Below are 19,272 nucleotides of genomic sequence, written 5' to 3'. Positions count from 1 at the left end.
AGCTCATTTGTATGTGAGCTTTGCTCCTACCTTCTCCTGTTGAGAGAGAGAGACTACTCCATTGGAGGCCAAGACCTCCACGGAGGAGATCCCGAGGGATATCAAGACCCATTCGGTGAAGGATCTATCTAGATCATCAAGCCCCCTCACGGGAAGATCCTTCTAGGATTCAAGCCCCCATCTCCTTTGGATTTGGGATGAACTCTACCTTGTATCTTTCCCTTTGTTGTTCATGTACCTTGTGGATATTGTGTGTTTGATTGTCTAGTGGATGTGTGATTGGACTTGTTCTTGAGTGTTTCCCCTTGTGATTTCTCCCCGTTCTTCCCTGTGTTCTTCGTGTTCTTCGAGGGAATCCACTCCAATCGTGAAAGATCGGCCTACACCGGGTTAGCCCCGTATCAGAATGGGTCCTTTCTAGAGAAGGATTTTCTCTCGAAAGAAGTGAGTGGGAGGAAAGTAGAACTTGATGAGGTAATTGTACCTTCTCTCGAATTGGAAAGTAGTACATCAGAGAAAATTGTTCCCGTAATGCCTACACCAACTAGAGAGGAAGCTAATCATGATGATCATGAAACTTTAGATCAAGTTACTACTGAACTTCGTAGGTCGACAAGAGCACGATCAACACTAGAACGGTATGGTAATCATGTCCTGGAAGTCATGTGACTAGACCAAGGCGAACCTATGAATAATGAAGAAGCTATGATGAGCCCAGATTCCGACAGATGGCTTGAGGCCATGTAATCTAAGATAGGATCCACGTATGAGAACAAAGTGTGGACTTTGGTGGACTTGCCCGATGATCTGCAAGCCATAGAAAATAAATGGATCTTCAAGAAGAAGACTGACGCTGATGGTAATGTTACCGTCTACAAAGCTTGACTTGTCGCGAAAGGTTTTTGACAAGTTCAAGGGGCTGACTACGATGAGACTTTCTCACTCGTAGCGATGCTTAAGTCCGTCTGAATCATGTTAGCAATTGCCACATTTTATGATTATGAAATCTAGCAAATGGATGCCAAAACTGCATTCCTTAATGGATATCTTAAAGAAGAGTTTTATATGATGCAACCAGAAGGTTTTGTTGATCCTAAAGGTGCTAACAAAGAGTGCAAGCTCCAGCGATCCATTTATGGACTGGTGCAAGCATCTCGGAGTTGGAATATACGCTTTGATGAAGTGATCAAAGCATATGGTTTTATACAGACTTACGGTGAAGCCTATATTTACAAGAAAGTTAGTGGAGCCCTTTAGCATTTCTGATATTATATGTGGTTGACATATTGTTGATTGGAAATGATATAGAATTTCTGGATAGCATAAAAGGATAGTTGAATAAGAATTTTTCAATGAAAGACCTCGGTGAAGCTGCTTACATATTGGGCATCAAGATCTATAGAGATAGATCAAGACGCTTGATAAGACTTTCAATGAGTACATACCTTGACTAGATTTTGAAGAAGTTCAAAATGGATGGGTCATAGAAGGAGTTCTTGCCTGTATTGTAAGGTGTGAAGTTGAGTAAGACTCAAAACATGACCACGACAGAAGATAGAGAGAGAATGAAAGTCATTCCCTATGCCTCAGCCATAGGCTCTATAAAGTATGCCATGCTGTGTACCAAAGCTGTTGTGTGCCTTGTCATGAGTCTGGGGGTACAATAGTGATCAAGGAGTAGATCACTGCACACCAGTCAAAATTATCAAAATTATCCTTAGATACCTAAAAGGGACTAAGGAAGTGTTTCTCGGTTATGGAGGTGATAAAGAGTTTGTCGTAAAGGGTTACGTCGATGCAAGCTTTGACACCCATCCGGATGACTCCTAGTCTTAATCTGGATACGTATTGAACGTGGGAGCAATTAGCTAGAGTAGCTACATGCAAAGCATTGTAGACATAAAAATTTGTAAAATAAATATGGCTCTGAATGTGGCAGACATGTTGACTAAACTTCTCTCACAAGCAAAACATGATCACACCTTAGTACTCTTTGAGTGTTAATCACATGGCGATGTGAACTAGATTATTGACTCTAGTAAACTCGTGTTAGTCACATGGCGACGTGAACTATGGGTGTTAATCACATGGCGATGTGAACTAGATTATTGACTCTAGTGCAAGTGGGAGACTGAATGAAGTTTGCCCTAGAGGCAATAATAAAGTTGTTATTTTATATTTCCTTATTCATGATAAAGGTTTATTATTCATGCTAGAGTTGTATTGATCGGAAACTTAAATACATGTGTGAATACATAAACAAATACCGTGTCCCTAGTAAGCCTCTGCTAGACTAGCTCGTTGATCAAAGATGGTTAATGTTTCCTAACCATAGACATGTGTTGTCATTTGATAACGGGCTCACATCATTAGGAGAATGATGTGATGGACAAGACCCATCCGTTAGCTTAGCATATTGATCGTTCAGTTTATTGCTATTGCTTTCTTCATGTCAAATACATATTCCTTCGACTATGAGATTATGCAACTCGTGGATACCGGAGGAATACCTTGTGTGCTCTCAAACGTCACAACGTAACTGGGTGATCATAAAGATGCTCTACATTTATCTCCAAAGATGTTTGTTGAGTTGGCATAGATCGAGATTAGGATTTGTCACTCCGAGTACCGGAGAGGTATCTCTGGGCCCTCTCGGTAATACACATCATAAGAAGCCTTGCAAACAAAGTAACTAATGAGTTAGTTGCAAGATGATGTATTACGAAATGAGTAAAGAGACTTGCTAGTAATGAGATTGAACTAGCACTACAGGAATATGTCTATTCTCTGGGCCCTCTCGGTAATACACATTCTTTGCCATTAGCCTATTCTTTGACGTCGGTTTTCTGTAAGCGGATGGCAAAGACCTTCTTTGTCGTCCGCCAGCAGACGGCAAAGAACTGGCAGACGGCAAATAAGCTAATTCCAGTAGTGTAGGTATAGAGATACCGACGATAGAATCTCGGGCAAGTAACATACCCATGGACAAAGGGAATGACATATGTTGTCATAACGATTCGACCTATAAAGATCTTCATAGAATATGTAGGAACCAATATGGGCATCCAGGTTCCGCTATTGGATATTGACCGGACAGGTGTCTCGGTCATGTGTACATAGTTCTCGAACCCGTAGGGTCCGCACGCTTAACGTTCGTTGACGATATAGTGTTATATGAGTTGGTGACTGAATTTTGTTCGGAGTCCTAGATGAGATCACGGACATGACAAGGAGTCTCGAAATGGTTAAGAGGTAAAGATTGATATATACGACGATGGTATTCGAACACCGAAAGAGTTTCGAAGTGCACTGGGTAGTCATCGGGTCGCCGGAACGGGTTCCGAACACCCCTAGTAAGTGTATGGGCCTAATGGGCCAAAGGAGGGGACAGACCAGCCCACTAGGGGGCTGGTGCGCCCCTCTCCTTGGCAGGCCAGCCCTAGGGGAAGGAAAGGGGAGGGGTGGCCCCTCCTGCCTTTCCCTCCTCGTGAGATCCCGCAGTCATATACAGAAAGGGGGGGGGGGCGGTTTGGGGAAGTCCCCAAGTAGGTTTCGGCCCTACATGGGGCGCCCCTTGGCCTCTCCCCTCTCCCTCCCACCTATATATATGTGGGAGGGGGGCGCCACACATAACCACGACAATTGTTTAGCCATGTGCGGCGCCCCCTCCACCGTTTACACCCTCGGTCATATTTTCGTAGTGCTTAGGCGAAGCCCTGCGGAGATAGCTTCACCATCACCGTCACCACGCCGTCGTGCTGCCGGAACTCATCCACTACCTCGCCGTCTTGCTGGATGAAGAAGGCGGAGGACGTCACCGAGCTGAACGTGTGCTGAACGCGGAGGTGCCGTACGTTCGGTACTTGATCGGTTGGAGTGCGAAGAAGTTCGACTAAATCAACCGCGTTACTAAACGCTTTCGTTTATGGTCTACGAGGGTACGTAGACACACTCTCCCCTCTCGTAGCTATGCATCTCCTTGATAGATCTTGCGTGTGCGTAGATTTTTTTGTTTTCCATGCAACGCTTCCCAACGTGCAATGTGTCATTTTTCTTGGGCATTTCATCATACAACCCAAAAGCACCCAGTCCATCGTATATCATGCTGCACTAGGGGTAAGGCGCGCTCCGCTGCATCTATTATAGTTGCATTCTGCATCAACTATGCATGCTAAGCTCAACCCTGAAAACCATGCTTCCAGGCTGTAGCTCGGAGTTCGTAGCTTTAAATAAACTGTAGGACGAAGCTCCAATGGTTATGCTAGTTCTCTTCTGGTTTTATGGTGAAGAATTGGTAGCCAACATGTATGAATGTTCAGGCAAATATGTAACGTGGATAACAATGTATCTTGGTGTGTTTGCATAACAGTTCTATCTCCTACTTTGTAGGAAATGAAAGCTTTCGCTCTGCATCTAAGATTACATAGATTATCTATATTCAATTTGTAGCTGTCAAACTGACTACAGGCATAAGGATTGAAAATATTTACCTCACCTTTTGACAAATTGATTTCATTGTCATCATCACAAATGAATATGTACATACACATATCTGTACAAAAATATTTAAATAATTGACTAAAATCTGTAGAAACAAATCAGAGAAATGATCTCAGGAAGATATATTCAGAACCTGAGCTATAAATTGGTCTCAGAAACAAAACTGACAGCATGATTAATTTTAAGTGTCGCAGAACCAAGAGAGATATAATCAGGCATTAGCTCTACAAATTGAGCTCAGAAGCAAGTATGATATTGGCTTAAATTTGTACAGAATAAAACAGATAAATTACAACACGGTTGAGATAAATTATACATGCCTCTAATACAGCAGAACAAATATATGTGTCAAAAAAAATACTCATGTATTATATCAACTTAGCAGGCAAGTCGCGAGATTGAGAGGCTATATATTGCATCATCCGATAGTAAAGTTTCTACTGATTTGAACTTTAACAAAGCAACAAACAATGTGCAAAAAGCTTAAAAGTGTGTTAAATAAAACTCGAGACGAACCCTGTCAGAGAAAAATATGCCTAAAAAGTTCAGAATATGAACCTGATACTAAAACTTCCTAAAATGGCCGCGCTCCTATTATCTGCTTAATCTGCTTAATCGACGGTTCTTCGTGTGTTTCGTCTCGCCCGAGCCGCTCCCGCGGGCGGCAGGGCGAACCCTAGCCGCCGCCGGACCAGCCCTCTTCCTCACCTCCTCTCCTCCTCGCCGCCGCCGGAGGGCGCCGCCGGGCAAAGCCCGGTCGGCGTCGGCTATGGCGGGGCCTTCTAGCCCCCTCCCCTGTTGCTCGCGGCGCGGACGCGACAGCTTGGCAGGGGCGCGTCGCTCGCGCGGGGCGGCGCGGCGGCGACCCGGGCGGCCGTGCTGGTGGCGCGGCCTGCCGGTGGAGCAGCGGCGGCTGCGCGGATGGATGGGCGGCTGGCAAGGCGGAGATGGCGGGGTCGGCTCCTGTCGGTCCAGATCCCCTTGGCGGCCGGCTCGGGCTGCGGCAGCGTGGGCCGGAGGGCGCTCTGCCTTGGCGGGCTGCTGCTCCGGCGAGGCTGAGGAGCCGCCTGCTGCTGTTGCCTGGCGGCGGGCGGGGCTCCGGGGGCGGCACGCCTGGTGGCGGCGGTGGTCCAGATCCGACCACGGGCTGCAGCGGGCGGGTCCCGGTGGACCCCTTCTCTTCGGGCCATGACCTGATGCGAGTGTTCCGGCAGGCGGCGCGGGTTGGACAGCGGCCGGGCGTGGCCGCTGCTCCGGCCGTGGGCGGCGGCGTGGGAAGGTCTCGGTGATGGCCTCCCGGTGTCGTGGCCGCTCCACGGTAGCTCGACGGATCTGTTCGCGGCAGCGGCCGGCTTCTCCGGCGTCGGCTCGTCTGCGGTTGGGCCGTTTCGGCCTTCACCCCATCTCCTCGTCGCCCGGGCGTTACTCCCATCAATGGGCTGGTCCTCTCCCAGCTGCGGTCCACCGCTCGTCTCGCGCCCCGGTGCTGCAGGACCGAGCTCGTCCCGCGCCCGATGCAGCAGGACCGAGCTTGTCTCGCGCACGGTGCAGCAGGACTGACCTCGTCCCCCTCTCGATGCAGCAGGACCGAGCTCGTCTCGCGCTCAGGGCTGTAGGACGGGTCGGTGGATGCCATTTTTGGCCGACCTATTGGGTCTCAATGCTGGGGGTCGCCCAGGAGGGCGAAAGGTGGGACCTTTCCACTCGTCTCTTTCGTTGGGGTGCCACGGGTCTCGGGTGAGGTGGTGTTAAGGTCTTGGATGCTGGGGCGGCGGCCCTGGTAGTGGTAGTGCGGTGCTCGTGGGCAGAGCCCGTGCCTTGGTGCTGCCCGGTCTCCACGGCCGTGTGGGCGGCATGGTTGCCGGGGTGTGGCGTTCGGTGGTGGTGAGTGTTGGCCGAGGTGAAAACCTGTTCTATCTTCGGACGGACCGGCGGCGGCGAAGATCGTTCCCTTCTTGAAGGCGTCGTCGCGGCTATCTTTCCCCGTCATGTGGCTCCGGGGGAAACTCTGATCTTTGGATCGGGCGGTGGCGGCGCGCCGGTGTCGTTCCCTTCTTGAAGGTACCGCCTTGGAGTGCATGGTTCGTCATATGTAGCTTCATCTTTGTGTGGTAGTGCTAGGGATGGTGTTGCTGCGCTCAGCGCCTTTGTATCCCGCCCTGGGTGTGTGCGTGTGTTGTGGTGGCGTGGCGTGTGTTTGTACTAGATGCTTGTTAGTTGGTGCTTTATATATAAAGCGGGACGAAAGCCTTTTCGGTAACTTCCTAAAATACTATACTGCACACCAAATACTTTGCTATGTTTTCTACTGTCAAGAATATGAGCTAAAATCACATGGAGATTATTAAATTGTTCCAAATATGAATCCAGAACCCCAAAAGAGATTATTCATTTGGTTTCAGCGTGATCCAACAGTCACAAAAGGAACGATCTGACGGCTTAAAATTCGGCGATCCGGTGTTGGCGCCGGTCGGCCGTGCCTAAAAGAAAAAATATTCCTAAAACCTTCAAAGTGCACGCGCACTATTTAGACGAGTCGAGCGGCCGGCTGCTGGCCACACGATCTCGCTCCTATCGTCCTGCGTGTGGGTCAGGTGCTACTTTGTCGGGACGGTTTTCCCGAGCCTTATCCTCTCCGTCGCAGGCGCTGCCCCTGCTCTCCCGTTCTTGCCCATCGCGGGCGCTGCCCCTGGCCCCTGCTCCTCCCATTCTCTCCATGGCGCCGCCCTAGCCCCCCCTCTCCTTCCCATGACAGGCACCAAGATCGACGGTCGAGCCTCTGCCGCCTTTCTGCCCCATTCATCCAGCTTCAGGTGCTCGACGGAGGCCGGCGAGAATCTTTGACGAGGTAGATGGATTGCTGGGGTTGGATGGATTGGACGGAAGAGATCTGAGGTTCGTTCCCTTCCCCTGTTCTTGCGTGCTTCCCTTTCTTCAGATTTATCGGTCTTTTTGGGGATGGGTGTATTAGGACATGTTCCTCTTTCAGATTTATCCATCACATCACAGCTTCTGAGACCTGAAGGTTGCAGTTTGGAAGAAGATCACTTGTGTTTTCTGATTTTCTATCTTGCCTCTGTGTACTAGCAGCAACTGAACATGTGATCTTGTTCCTGCTACTGTACTAAATACTACTGTATATTTTGACTGGCGAATGTGTGTGTGTATGCAGTCTATATGTCACTGTCAGAACCTTATTGAACTTGTTTGGAGTTACAGGACACGCTCACTTGTTTGTGTCGTAGATGGATCATTTTTCCGCGGGAGTAGACAATTCATTTTACACATGTGGCATGCTTATGCAGAACTTTCGCCGGGAGTTAGTAAGGTTTCAGGAGGATGATGGACGCCGACGAGATTGTCCATTTCGCCTTCCCGTCCTATGACCAGATGAATTGCGGCATCAAGATGTCAGCCAAGACGATGGCGTCATTGTTATAGTTTGTGTGGTTCTTGACCAAACACGTTGGATTGGCGAGGTATGAGTTGCTGGAGTTTTGCTTAGGTGAAAGTTTTTTTGGTACAATACTGTTGTACTAAGTTGGTTATGATAGTAGTATAAGTTGGATATGACTATTGGGAAACTGCATAGCACGATGATACTAAGTTGGCTAGATGGTTTGTGCAGTTGCACAAGAGCTTCTACTTAGTTGGCTTTTTTACTTAGTCAGGTTTCTGCAGTTTGCCGCAGGGGGACCGAGGTTTGTGCTTTTGTGTGAGGGTGTTTGTTGGGAGGTGGGAGTTTTGCCGAGATTTGAGCGGTCTTTGTGTGCGTTTTTTTGGGTGTTTTTTCATGGGGTGAGACGAGTTGATTAAGCTGTTTATACAAACATTTATGCGCACTGGTCAACTTGAATTAAACTGATTGGCTAGTCAGGCTTGTGCAGTTGCACAAGAGTTTCTACTTAGTTGGTTTGATTGACTTGTTATTTTTCAGTTGCCAACTTCATATTAAGAGTAGCCATTTTTTCTGCCCATGTGCAACTTTGTTAATACAAGTTGCACAAGGGAACCTAATTAGTTGGAATCATCAGCATTTGTAGTTGCACAAATAGTATCCAACTAGTTGACATCCTCAGCCTTTTATGTAACTGCGTTGACATCCTCAGCATTTTTTTTATCTAGAAGCCTGACCTGAATGTGCAATTTTGCTGGTCATGGAAGCAGAGCAGACATTTTTTATGGCTTCACGAACTGCAATGCAAAGCTGGATTTTCATACAGTTGTGATTAGTACTTTTTTCTGCAGAACTCAATGCAGCTAGTATTTTCAACAGCATCAACATCATTTTTATAAACTCGCTTTTTGGTTTGGTGACGGTGTGATGATTTGTTGTCTCGTCATGCAAGTGCGGAATAACTATTTTCAGACATGGTATCCTCAAGATTTCTAGTTGCACAAGAGTATCCATTTAGTTGGCATCCTCAGCATTTCTAGTTTCAAGGAACAGTATACAACTAGTTGACATCCTCAGCCTTTCTAGTTGCACAAGAGTATATAATTTAGTCCTATCTCCAAACTTTTTGAGGGTTGCCCAAGAGTATCTTTGGCACCTTTAGACTTTATACTTGCACAGTAGTATGTAATAAGTTGGCATCCTCAGCAATTCTAGTTGCACAATACTTTCTAACTAGTTGACATACTCAAGACTTTTTCTAGTTGCACAAGAGTATCTATTTAGTTGGCATCCTCAGCATTTCTAGTTGCACAAGAGTATCTTTTTAGTTGGCATTCTCAGCATTTCTAGTTGCACAACAAACATAATACTGTGTTGGCATCCTCAACCTTTTTAATCCAGATTTCTGAAGAAGAACAATTTTTTTAATGCAGTGTTACCTAATCACCTTTTTTCACCTTCAGGATATTGTGCAGGGGGATGAGGGTAATGAAGGAGATAATACAGAACGATAGTCACAAGCTAGTAGGATAAGGGCATCACCTGGGAGGTTGGTGACGTTGAACAATAAGTTGAGCCCATTACAAAAGTCTCACCTCTGCCAGAAGCTGTTTGAATATGGAACAATAAGTTTTGCATTGGAGGGAATTCAGATTTCGGAACTTGTTTGTACGCTCGTTTTTTACATTTTTCTTTATTGCTCTTTTTGTCGCATAGAGCAGTTGTGTCTCTTGCACAGTTTTTACTAAATAGGTTGCACAGATACAACCCAGTAATTGGTTTATTCCTTTTTCTCACATTTTTTTCTTGTTTTCAATGATGTACGGGTTCTTTTGGCCAAAGAGGCTGATCTAGATTTGCTGCACATAATTCAAGCTACAATTCTTGTACACTACTATTTGGGAAGTAGAAATAAGATTATGATGTCAGGAAATAGATTTTCATCTTTTTTATGTTTTACTTTTAGTATATAGAACACCCTATAGAACATATTCCCGCTACTGCTATTTGTGTGAGACAAGACTATTGTACTCTCCTTTGTACTACTGTTTCTTTGTGCTTCTTCTGGTCTGGATTCATGTTTTAGTTGCACACATTTACAGCAAAAGTTGGCTTTGGATTCATGTTTAGTTGCACAAATATATGTATATTTTTGCACAAACAGCACACATCCATGTCGGTGTGTGTTGGTTGCACACATTTACAGCAAAAGTTGGCTTTTAAAATCCATGATTAGTTTGCACATCTCTTTTCTAGTCTTGGCTGTTTGGTTGCACACATAGCAGGAAAAGTTGGTTTTGGATCCATGTTTTAGTTGGCACAAATATAGGCTTCTATTTGCACACATGGCATAAAAAGGTTTCTTATGATCCTTCCCCTGATTTTCAGTATGAGTAAATAGGCTATAAAATATGTTTTTATGGTGTTTTTGTCTATGTGTTTTCTTATGATGCTTCTCCTGATTTTCTTTTATGTCATGTATGTAGGGAGATGATGGTGATCAATACCGTCTTGTAAAGCGTCAAAGACGGAAAGCAAAAGCCACAACACCCGATGTAGGCGGTTCCTCATCTACAACCAATCCTGATTCAGTGCCATCTCAACATGTCAGCATTGCATGTAGGAAATCGGCAACCCGAGCACCTACTGTGGCAACTCCAACACCTAGTGAGCCAGCTGCAGGTCAACACATGCATAATGCATCATCTGATGGGCCGACACCAGCAACTAGTGAGGGAAACACACTTTCATCTGTGCCAGCTCCAGTAATCACTGTGCCAAGTACAGTATCAAGTGAGGCAACTGTAACTCCAGATGTGCCACCCCCAGTAGCCAATGTGCCACCTGAAGGTCAAACTGTGCCAACTGCAGGGCATATGTTGGATGTTGGTGTGAACATCTTTTGTGCCTATTTTGTATCTATTTTCATCGGATGTTGGTGTGAACAATCTTTTATGCACGTTGTGTGCCTACAGGTGGCTGCTGCAACTTGTCTAGTTGCACGAAAGCAGTATATAGTTGCACCAACTTGTTTACTTTTTTTGGCACACAGTGTTGCTACAATTGACTGCTGTAACTTGATTGGTTGCACGAAAGCAGCATATTGGTTGCACAGATTCTGTGCCAACCCCCTACATAATCCATGTGATTTCTGTACCAAATTCATGAATCAAAGGTTCGTTCAAGAAAACCAGCTAGAGGACAAGTCTGCAAGTCATGTCAAGGGAGGAAGCAAAGCAGAGGAAGGGGAATTCTCTCCTGGAGTTCTCTCCTCCTGGTACGTTTGTCCTTCTTGTTTGCTCCTTTTTGTTTGGCTTTTTTCTTGATGTTTTCCTGGTTCTTTTTCCCTTTCTCCCTCTCTTCCCCTCTTCTGTTCTTAATTTTTTGGAGCCGCCATGGATTTTCTTGGCGATGGAGGTTTCACCATGGCGAATCCTTCTTTCGTGGGGAAGAAGTAGATGGCGTGGGGGCAGTTAGAGGGGAGATTCGGGTGTGGAGGTACAAAGGCGGGGGCGGGTGGTTGGGTGCACATGATCCCCACGGCCAGCTGTCGCGCGCGGGCACCGTGGTTGGTAGTTGATGTTTCGCGCCCGCGGGAGGATTGGAGACTTTCGTTTTTGACCATGCGCCCCGACCAGGTCTTTCCTTTTATGACAGCCGCTCGGTAACCCTCCCAAGCGCCCGGGCGCCAGCTAGACGCGTCCAAAAATATTTCTAGGGGGTGATAGATGTGAGGAGTCCGTTTTCTATCATTTTTTTATATAAAACGAGTTAGATTTAAGCACACAAGATATAAATAATAGACCTACAGATAGACTTTTCAATACGAACGGCGTGTTTAAACACAAGACTTCGTAGAACCACGGACGCTTTATTTTCTGACGAGAATCATCAACCAAGCGGTTTTCGTGATGGCGAAAGAGCAGCGCCAGCCGGCATGGCCGGACCTGCCGGAGGATCTCCTGCTCCTGGTCCTCCGCCGCCTGGCGTCCTTCGTAGATCGCGTCCGAGCAGGCGCAGTCTGCAGGCCGTGGCGCTCCGCCGCCAGCCAGCTCCCACCGACGCGGCTCCCCTGGGTTGTGTTCGGCGACGGCACCCTCTTCGACCTGGCCAACGACAGCACGCCGCACCCGCACTACCGCCTGCGTCTCCCCGATGACTGCTGGCGCTACACCGCCGGCGAGAACATGCTGTTTCTCGTGCACCAGCGCGATGGCAGCTGCTCCATCATGAACTCTCTCTCCGGTGCCACTACCCATCTTCCCGAGCTAGCTGATCTCTTGCGGAATTACAACATCCCGCACCGAAAGCGAAACGAGCTCCGGCGCATCCCCCACTCCCAGGACCAAAACGAGCCAATGAAAGCCATAGCAAAGGTGGTGGTGTCCTCGGCCTCGGCGTCGGACGACCCATCGTCGCCGTCCTGCTCGAACACGATATCATCGTTTCTACTTGCCGACCGGCCGGCGAGGGCAACGCGTGCCTCCTGGCGATGCTGAGGAACGACGACGTCATCGACATTGTCCTGTTCCAAGGGAAAATCTACGCCCTCTCCATGGGCCATGTCCTCGAGGCCCTCGAGCTCAACAATGGACACCAAGGCTACGAGCTCAAGTACAGTACCGAATTGATAAAGCACCCATGGCAACAACACCACCAAGATTACCAAGACGTTATCCTTGATCCCTTGGTCGAGATGTATCTGGTCGAGTCTGGTGGCAAGCTGCTGATGGTGAAGCGATGGGTCCGCCGCCCATTTACGCCCTGCACCCCGGATGGTAGAAGAACTTTCCGGTTGGAGGTGTGGGAGGCAGACCTGAGCCAACGCCGGTGGAACAAGTTGGACGCCAGCCTACAAGGCCAGGCGCTCTTTGTTAGCAGGCCGTGCTCCAAGTCTTTGCCAGCTGGTCATGGAGTTCGAGAAGACTGTATCTACTTTCTGAACAGACTCCACGAGTGGAAGCAGCTGGAGGTACCTCTCGGCGACTCTGGCGTATACAGCATTAGAGACAAGGCGTTCACCCCGTTGCTGCGTGACTGGACGCTATCGCTACCGTGGAAGAGCGGGCGGTTTCCATCATGGTTTTTTCCTGTCCAAGTTTAATCAAGTCATCAAAATGTGCCTGCACTTATCGTTTAGTGGTTGTTTTCCTAATTGCCTGTCTAAAGGAACAAAATATTTTTTGTATGCATTCTTTTATGATTAGCTGGTTTACTGGTATGTTTTTCTATAGTTTTGCTAAAGCCCGTCTAGATATGCCCTAACTATTATACATCTAACTCCTATGTCATTGATTTTATATAGAGATTTGTGCGGGTTTTTTTTTTCTTTTTTTTTCTTTTTATGGTTAATTGAGTCATTTAGATGTGTAATAACTAAGGCACATCTCAATGTGCCCTGGATAGACCCAAATTTTTTAACCATGTCTTGAATTTTACATCATGGCGACTTCATATCGTTACCAAATGTTTGGCTAGATGTGTTTGGTTGCAGTTAATATTTATTTGCATGTCCCTGCAGTTTTCAAAGCTTGGTCGTATTTTGTTTTATAATATGTACTCTCTTCGTTTCTAAATATATGTCTTTTTAGAGATTCCGATATGGACTACATACGAAGCAAAATGAGTGAATCTACTCTTTAAAATATGTTTATATACATCCATATGTTGTAGTCCATTTGAAATATCTAAAAAGAGTTATATTTAGGAACGGAGCGAGTAGTATGTAGTATATGAAATCTAGATACATCATAGCTTATATGACGTTTCACCTAATACATACGTAACCTTGTATCTATACATTAAGTCTAATGAGGGAGTTTTGTGATTTGTTTTTGTCGGATGATGCATATTTTAGCCGTTTTCATTTAAGACTGAAGTGATCCTAATAGTAGAAGGGTCGGTGGATAGCCTTGCGAAAGTGGCCACACAGCATCCCTTCAGTAACCAATCTATTTTTTTTAATAATGATGATCATCACACTTCTATTTACTTGCAACTTAAAATTACAACTCGATACTTGTCGGGGATATTCACCACGACCAAGACCCGGCTCATGAGGTTAAGTCATCTCTGGAGTTAAGTTTACCCGGATAAATGAGTAGGACAAATAAGCGGGACATAATGAGCGGGACAAATGAGCGGGCTACAGCCTTGACTTGGCCTGCGATGAGACCACCGCATGGACTCAGTTGTTATATAAAGCGTGTCCGTGGGTCGTCAGGAGAGGGGAAGAAAAATAAGTAGCCAGGGAAGGATAAGTCTCCAGGGATAAGAAGCCCGCGATAAATAGCCAGGGATAAGTCGCCAGGGATAAGAAGCCAGGGATAAGAAGCCTGCGATAAGTGGCCAGGGATAAGTCAAAATAGACTAGTCTTAATTCTACTAGGACTCTACATAGAAGCCGGCCCCTTTTGAGGGAGTCCTAGACTAAGAGGTCCTCGGGCCGTCGACCCTGGACGTGGGCCGAACTAATGGGCCACCATGGGGACGAGCTGGAGTGCGGACTTGTGACCGAACAGGACATCTTCGGCAGTGGCGGACCTAGCGCACTAGGCCAGGGTGGGCCAGCAGTGTACTGTACGTATACACTTATTTTTTTCTTTTACTTTTTAGCTTTTCTCCTATGGTATAAATGATGTTTTCAAATCTCAGGATGGGCCATGGCCCACCCTGGCCACCCTCTACCTCCGCCACTGATCTTCGGAGTCGTGGTGTGCCCTCCAAGTTAGGATTAGTGTGCTCTTTCCTTCATTGTAATCGATGGCTTGTAACCTTAACCCTATCGGTGTCTATATAAACCAGAGGGTTTGGGGGCTTAAAGGCTAGAGCTACATTCATCACCTCCTACCTTAGGTTTAGCTCACCTGATCTCAAGGTCGACCTACTCTGTAACTATACCATACATCAAATATAATCAAGCAGGACGTAGGGTTTTACCTCTTCGAGAATGTCCAAACCTGGGTAAATCCCGGGTTCATCGCCCCTTGTTCCCCATTGATCCTAGATCCACATCTCCGGACCCCCTACCCTAGATCCGCCGATTTTGACACCGACATTGGTGCTTTCATTGAAAGTTCCGTTGCTGGGTCGCCAAAGGATCCATGGCCCGCCTACTCATCGGAGAAGGTGTCAGCTTTGGGGACCTCTTTGTCCTCGGCCAACTCTTTGCGTTCGGCAGTTTTGTGCTGCACGCCAACTCAACTGGTCATCTAGATCAGATCAACAACTTTCCCCCCAGACACCGGATTCGATTCGGCAATCTGGAGTACGTTGCGGACGCCCGAGGCGATCTGGTGTTTGCCGGATTCGCTGCGCCCACTCCAGGGCTATCCTCTGATCCGATCTACGGGTCGGCCCCGATCCCCCATCCGGCCTCAAGCTCGGACGTCTCTGCCTCGGACGGAGACCGAGAATCCCCTTCGACCACAGTAACCGCCGAAGACCCGACTTCGGGCCACAACGCGGAACTGGTGTTCGGACACTGAGAATCGATTTCAGCCTAACCCTCCCCCGGCAGCACCTATGTGGCCTTGAGCCCCAACGACGGGTCGATGTTCGGTAGCCAGGAGTCATTCCTAGCCAAATTCCCCCTCGATAAATCAGCTTCGAGCCCCGACATGGAAGCAATATCCGTAGACCAGGTCTTGTCCTCGGTTTCTTACGACTATCCGGCCCCAAACCTCAAGGTTAACTCGGCCCCTGAAGATCAGGATCCGGCCCCGGACCCGATCATTCCTTACCCCGCCACATCGGAAGCCGGCCCCTGGCGTCCGTCGCATACCAGTCCGACGAACCTTGTTTTATTAAACGAGGCGTAGGACCGAATCCAGACGATGGCTATTCGGGAGGACCCACCCTCGGCTTGCATTCAGAAATCCTTTGAGGCACACTTGGGGGAATTTTGCATCCCACCTACCACCCAGCTCGTGGCCACAATCGAAGATTTAACCGACATGTTGGACTACACCTCGGAAAACGCCTACTCCATGGACGAGGATAGCGGGGCAATCGCCAACGTCGACGCCCCACCCCCCGCCATCGGCCGTTGGACGGCCACGTCCACTTACGACTTTTATATGGTGGACACTCCGAAGGACGACGGCACCCCCAAGAGGGATAGCGGCAAGCCCGGCGAGGAGCTGCACAGGCGCCGCAGAGAATGCCGTCGAAAATCGATGAACTTTTTTCAAATTTGGTGAAAGTTTTTTCAAAATCGATGAACTTTTTTCTTCAAAGTGGATGATTTTTTTCTTTAAAATCGATGAACTTTTTTCAAATTCGATGAATTTTTTTCCTAAATTGATGAACTTTTTCAAAATCCGTGAACTTGTTTTTCAAAAATTGGTGAACTATTTCAAAAATTATTAAATTTTTCTTCAAAATCGATGATCTTTTTTTAAGATAAGTGAATTTTTTTAAGACTTATGAAGTTTTTCTTCAAAATCGATGAACAGTTTTGAATTCCATGAACTTTTTCAATTTTTGGAACTTTTTTCCCATGCTGGTCAACTTTTTTATTGCAAATCTATGATTTTTTATACTATGTTTTCTTTCTTCGAAATAATTTATCTGGTATGGAATGTATGTTAATGTTGTAGTGATAGAAGTATTAAATAGACATGTTTCAGATTGTGGTCAACTAAATGGTCCTGGTCGAGTGGTTACTGTGAGATTGTCTTTGGCTGACGACGTTGGAGTACGTCAAGCGCGAGCGCTCAGCCGCGCTTTCGCAGCGGGTGAGACCATCTACCGCCGGGCCTCTCATATCTTTCTCAAACGTCTAATTAAGATCAGGGACCATCTATATCTTGCTCAAGATCAAGGAGTTATGTCAGTACAGGTAGCCTCTGATTGCCAAAGGGTGATCCGAAATATTCATGATGGAAGTCTGGGAGAAAATGCCATGATCATAAAGGAGATCTCAGACCTTAGATGGATAATTTCTGGAGCTATCTTCAAACAGGAGTTTAGAGAATCTAATGTAGATGCTTATAGTCTAGCTAAGCATGTCTTCAGTTTTATTTTTGGTCGCTATATGTGGCATTTGGAGCTCCCGGGCTGTGTAAACAAAACCATTAATAATTAATAAAGGTCCGGGTGTTTCCCCATCGATATAAAACCTGTCTCAAATGTCTTGGCAGACCGTCCGCTCACTGACCAGTAAAAAAATCTACCCAATCGGACCTCTCAAATTGTGAACAAACACCCGGGTTGACCGAAATCCCACATATCCAGCCTAAATATATGGTGGATATGATGCGGCCCGAGCGCGTCTGCCTGACAAGGCTGGCCCACTACCGACACCACAAAAAAACCAATCCGGGCGGCAAGCTCAAACCCTCGCGCTCTCTCTCTCTCTCTCTCTCTCTCTCTCTCTCTCTCTCTCTCTCTCTCTCGCTCCGTCTACTCCTCTCCCTCTCTGATTTCGACCCCACCCACGATGATGAGCAACTCCGGCAGCAACTCTGGCTTGGCACTCGACTACGAGGAGGAGATGCCCTCCGCATTGCGCTGGAGCGGTCCAAGGTGGAGCCGTCGGCAGCTCCGGATCAGGAGCGTCGCCAGCTCCCGCTCCGGTGCAGCGTGGACGCTGGAGCTGGACCATTTCGGCCCGCGCGCAGCGACGCAAGGACAGCAAAGTCCGCGTGGGCTTCGCGCCGTCTCCTTCTGTGACGCCCCCGATTTGACCGTACACTAATCATGCACGCAAATGTGTACGATCAAGATCAGGGACTCACGGGAAGATATCACAACACAACTCTAAAACATAAATAAGTCATACAAGCATCATAATACAAGCCAGGGGCCTCGAGGGCTCGAATACAAGTGCTCGATCATAGACGAGTCAGCGGAAGCAACAATATCTGAGCACAGACATAAGTTAAACAAGTTTGCCTTAAGAAGGCTAGCACAAACTGGGATACAGATCGAAAGAGGCGCAAGCCTCCTGCCTGGGATCCTCCTAACTACTCCTGGTCATCGTCAGCGGGCTGCACGTAGTAGTAGGCACCTCCAGTGTCGTAGGAGTCGTCGTCGACGGTGGCGTCTGGCTCCTGGACTCCAGCATCTGGTTGCGACAACCAGGTAGAAAGGAAAGGGGGAAAAGAGGAAGGAAAGCAACCGTGAGTACTCATCCAAAGTACTCGCAAGCAAGGAGCTACACTACATATGCATGGATATATGTGTAAAGGGCCATATCAGTGGACTGAACTGCAGAATGCCAGAATAAGAGGGGGATAGCTAGTCCTGTTGAAGACTACGCTTCTGGCAGCCTCCATCTTGCAGCATGTAGAAGAGAGTAGATTGAAGTCCTCCAAGTAGCATCGCATAGCATAATCCTACCCGGCGATCCCCTCCTCGTCGCCCTGTTAGAGAGCGATCACCGGGTTATATCTGGCACTTGGAAGGGTGTGTTTTATTAAGTATCCAGTTCTAGTTGTCATAAGGTCAAGGTACAACTCCGGGTCGTCCTTTTACTGAGGGACACGGCTATTCGAATAGATAAACTTCCCTGCAGGGGTACACCACATAAGCCAACACGCTCGATCCCATTTGGCCGGACACACTTTCCTGGGTCATGCCCGGCCTCGTAAGATCAACACGTCGCAGCCCCACCTAGGCACAACAGAGAGGTCAGCACGCCGGTCTAAATCCTATGTGCGCAGGGGTCTGGGCCCATCGCCTATTGCACACCTGCACGTCGCGTACGCGGTCGGAAGCAGACCTAGCCTAGCAGGCGTTCCAGTCCAATCCGGCGCGCGCCGCTCCGTCGTTGACGTTAAGAAGAGCTTCGGCTGATACCACGACGTCGAGTGCCCATAACTGTTCCCCCGTAGTTGGTTAGTGCGTATAGACCAAATGGCCAGACTCAGATCAAATATCAAGATCTCGTTAAGCGTGTTAAGTATCCGCGAACGCCGACCAGGGCCAGGCCCACCTCTCTCCTAGGTGGTCTCAACCTGCCCTGTAGCTCCGCCACAAAGTAACGGTCGGGGGCCGTCAGGAACCCAGGCCCACCTCTACCGGGATGGAGCCACCTGTCCTTTCAGCCCCCTCATCAGAATCACTTGCGGGTACTCAACGAGCCGACCCGACTTTAGTCACCACATGTGTCATGTATATAAAGTATATAGTATATACCCGTGATCACCTCCTGAAGTGATCACGGCCCAGTAGTATAGCATGGCAGACGGACAAGAGTGTAGGGCCACTGATGGAACACTAGCATCCTATACTAAGCAGTAGGATAGCAGGTAAGGGTAACAACTGTAGCAACAATGACAGGCTATGCATCAGTATAGGATTAACCGAAAGCAGTAACATGCTACACTACTCTAATGCAAGCAGTATAGAGAAGGAATAGGCGATATCTG

This window comes from Triticum aestivum, chromosome 7D, assembly GCF_018294505.1.
Source record: "Triticum aestivum cultivar Chinese Spring chromosome 7D, IWGSC CS RefSeq v2.1, whole genome shotgun sequence".
NCBI lineage: Eukaryota > Viridiplantae > Streptophyta > Magnoliopsida > Poales > Poaceae > Triticum > Triticum aestivum.
This window is presented reverse-complemented; position numbering follows the sequence as displayed.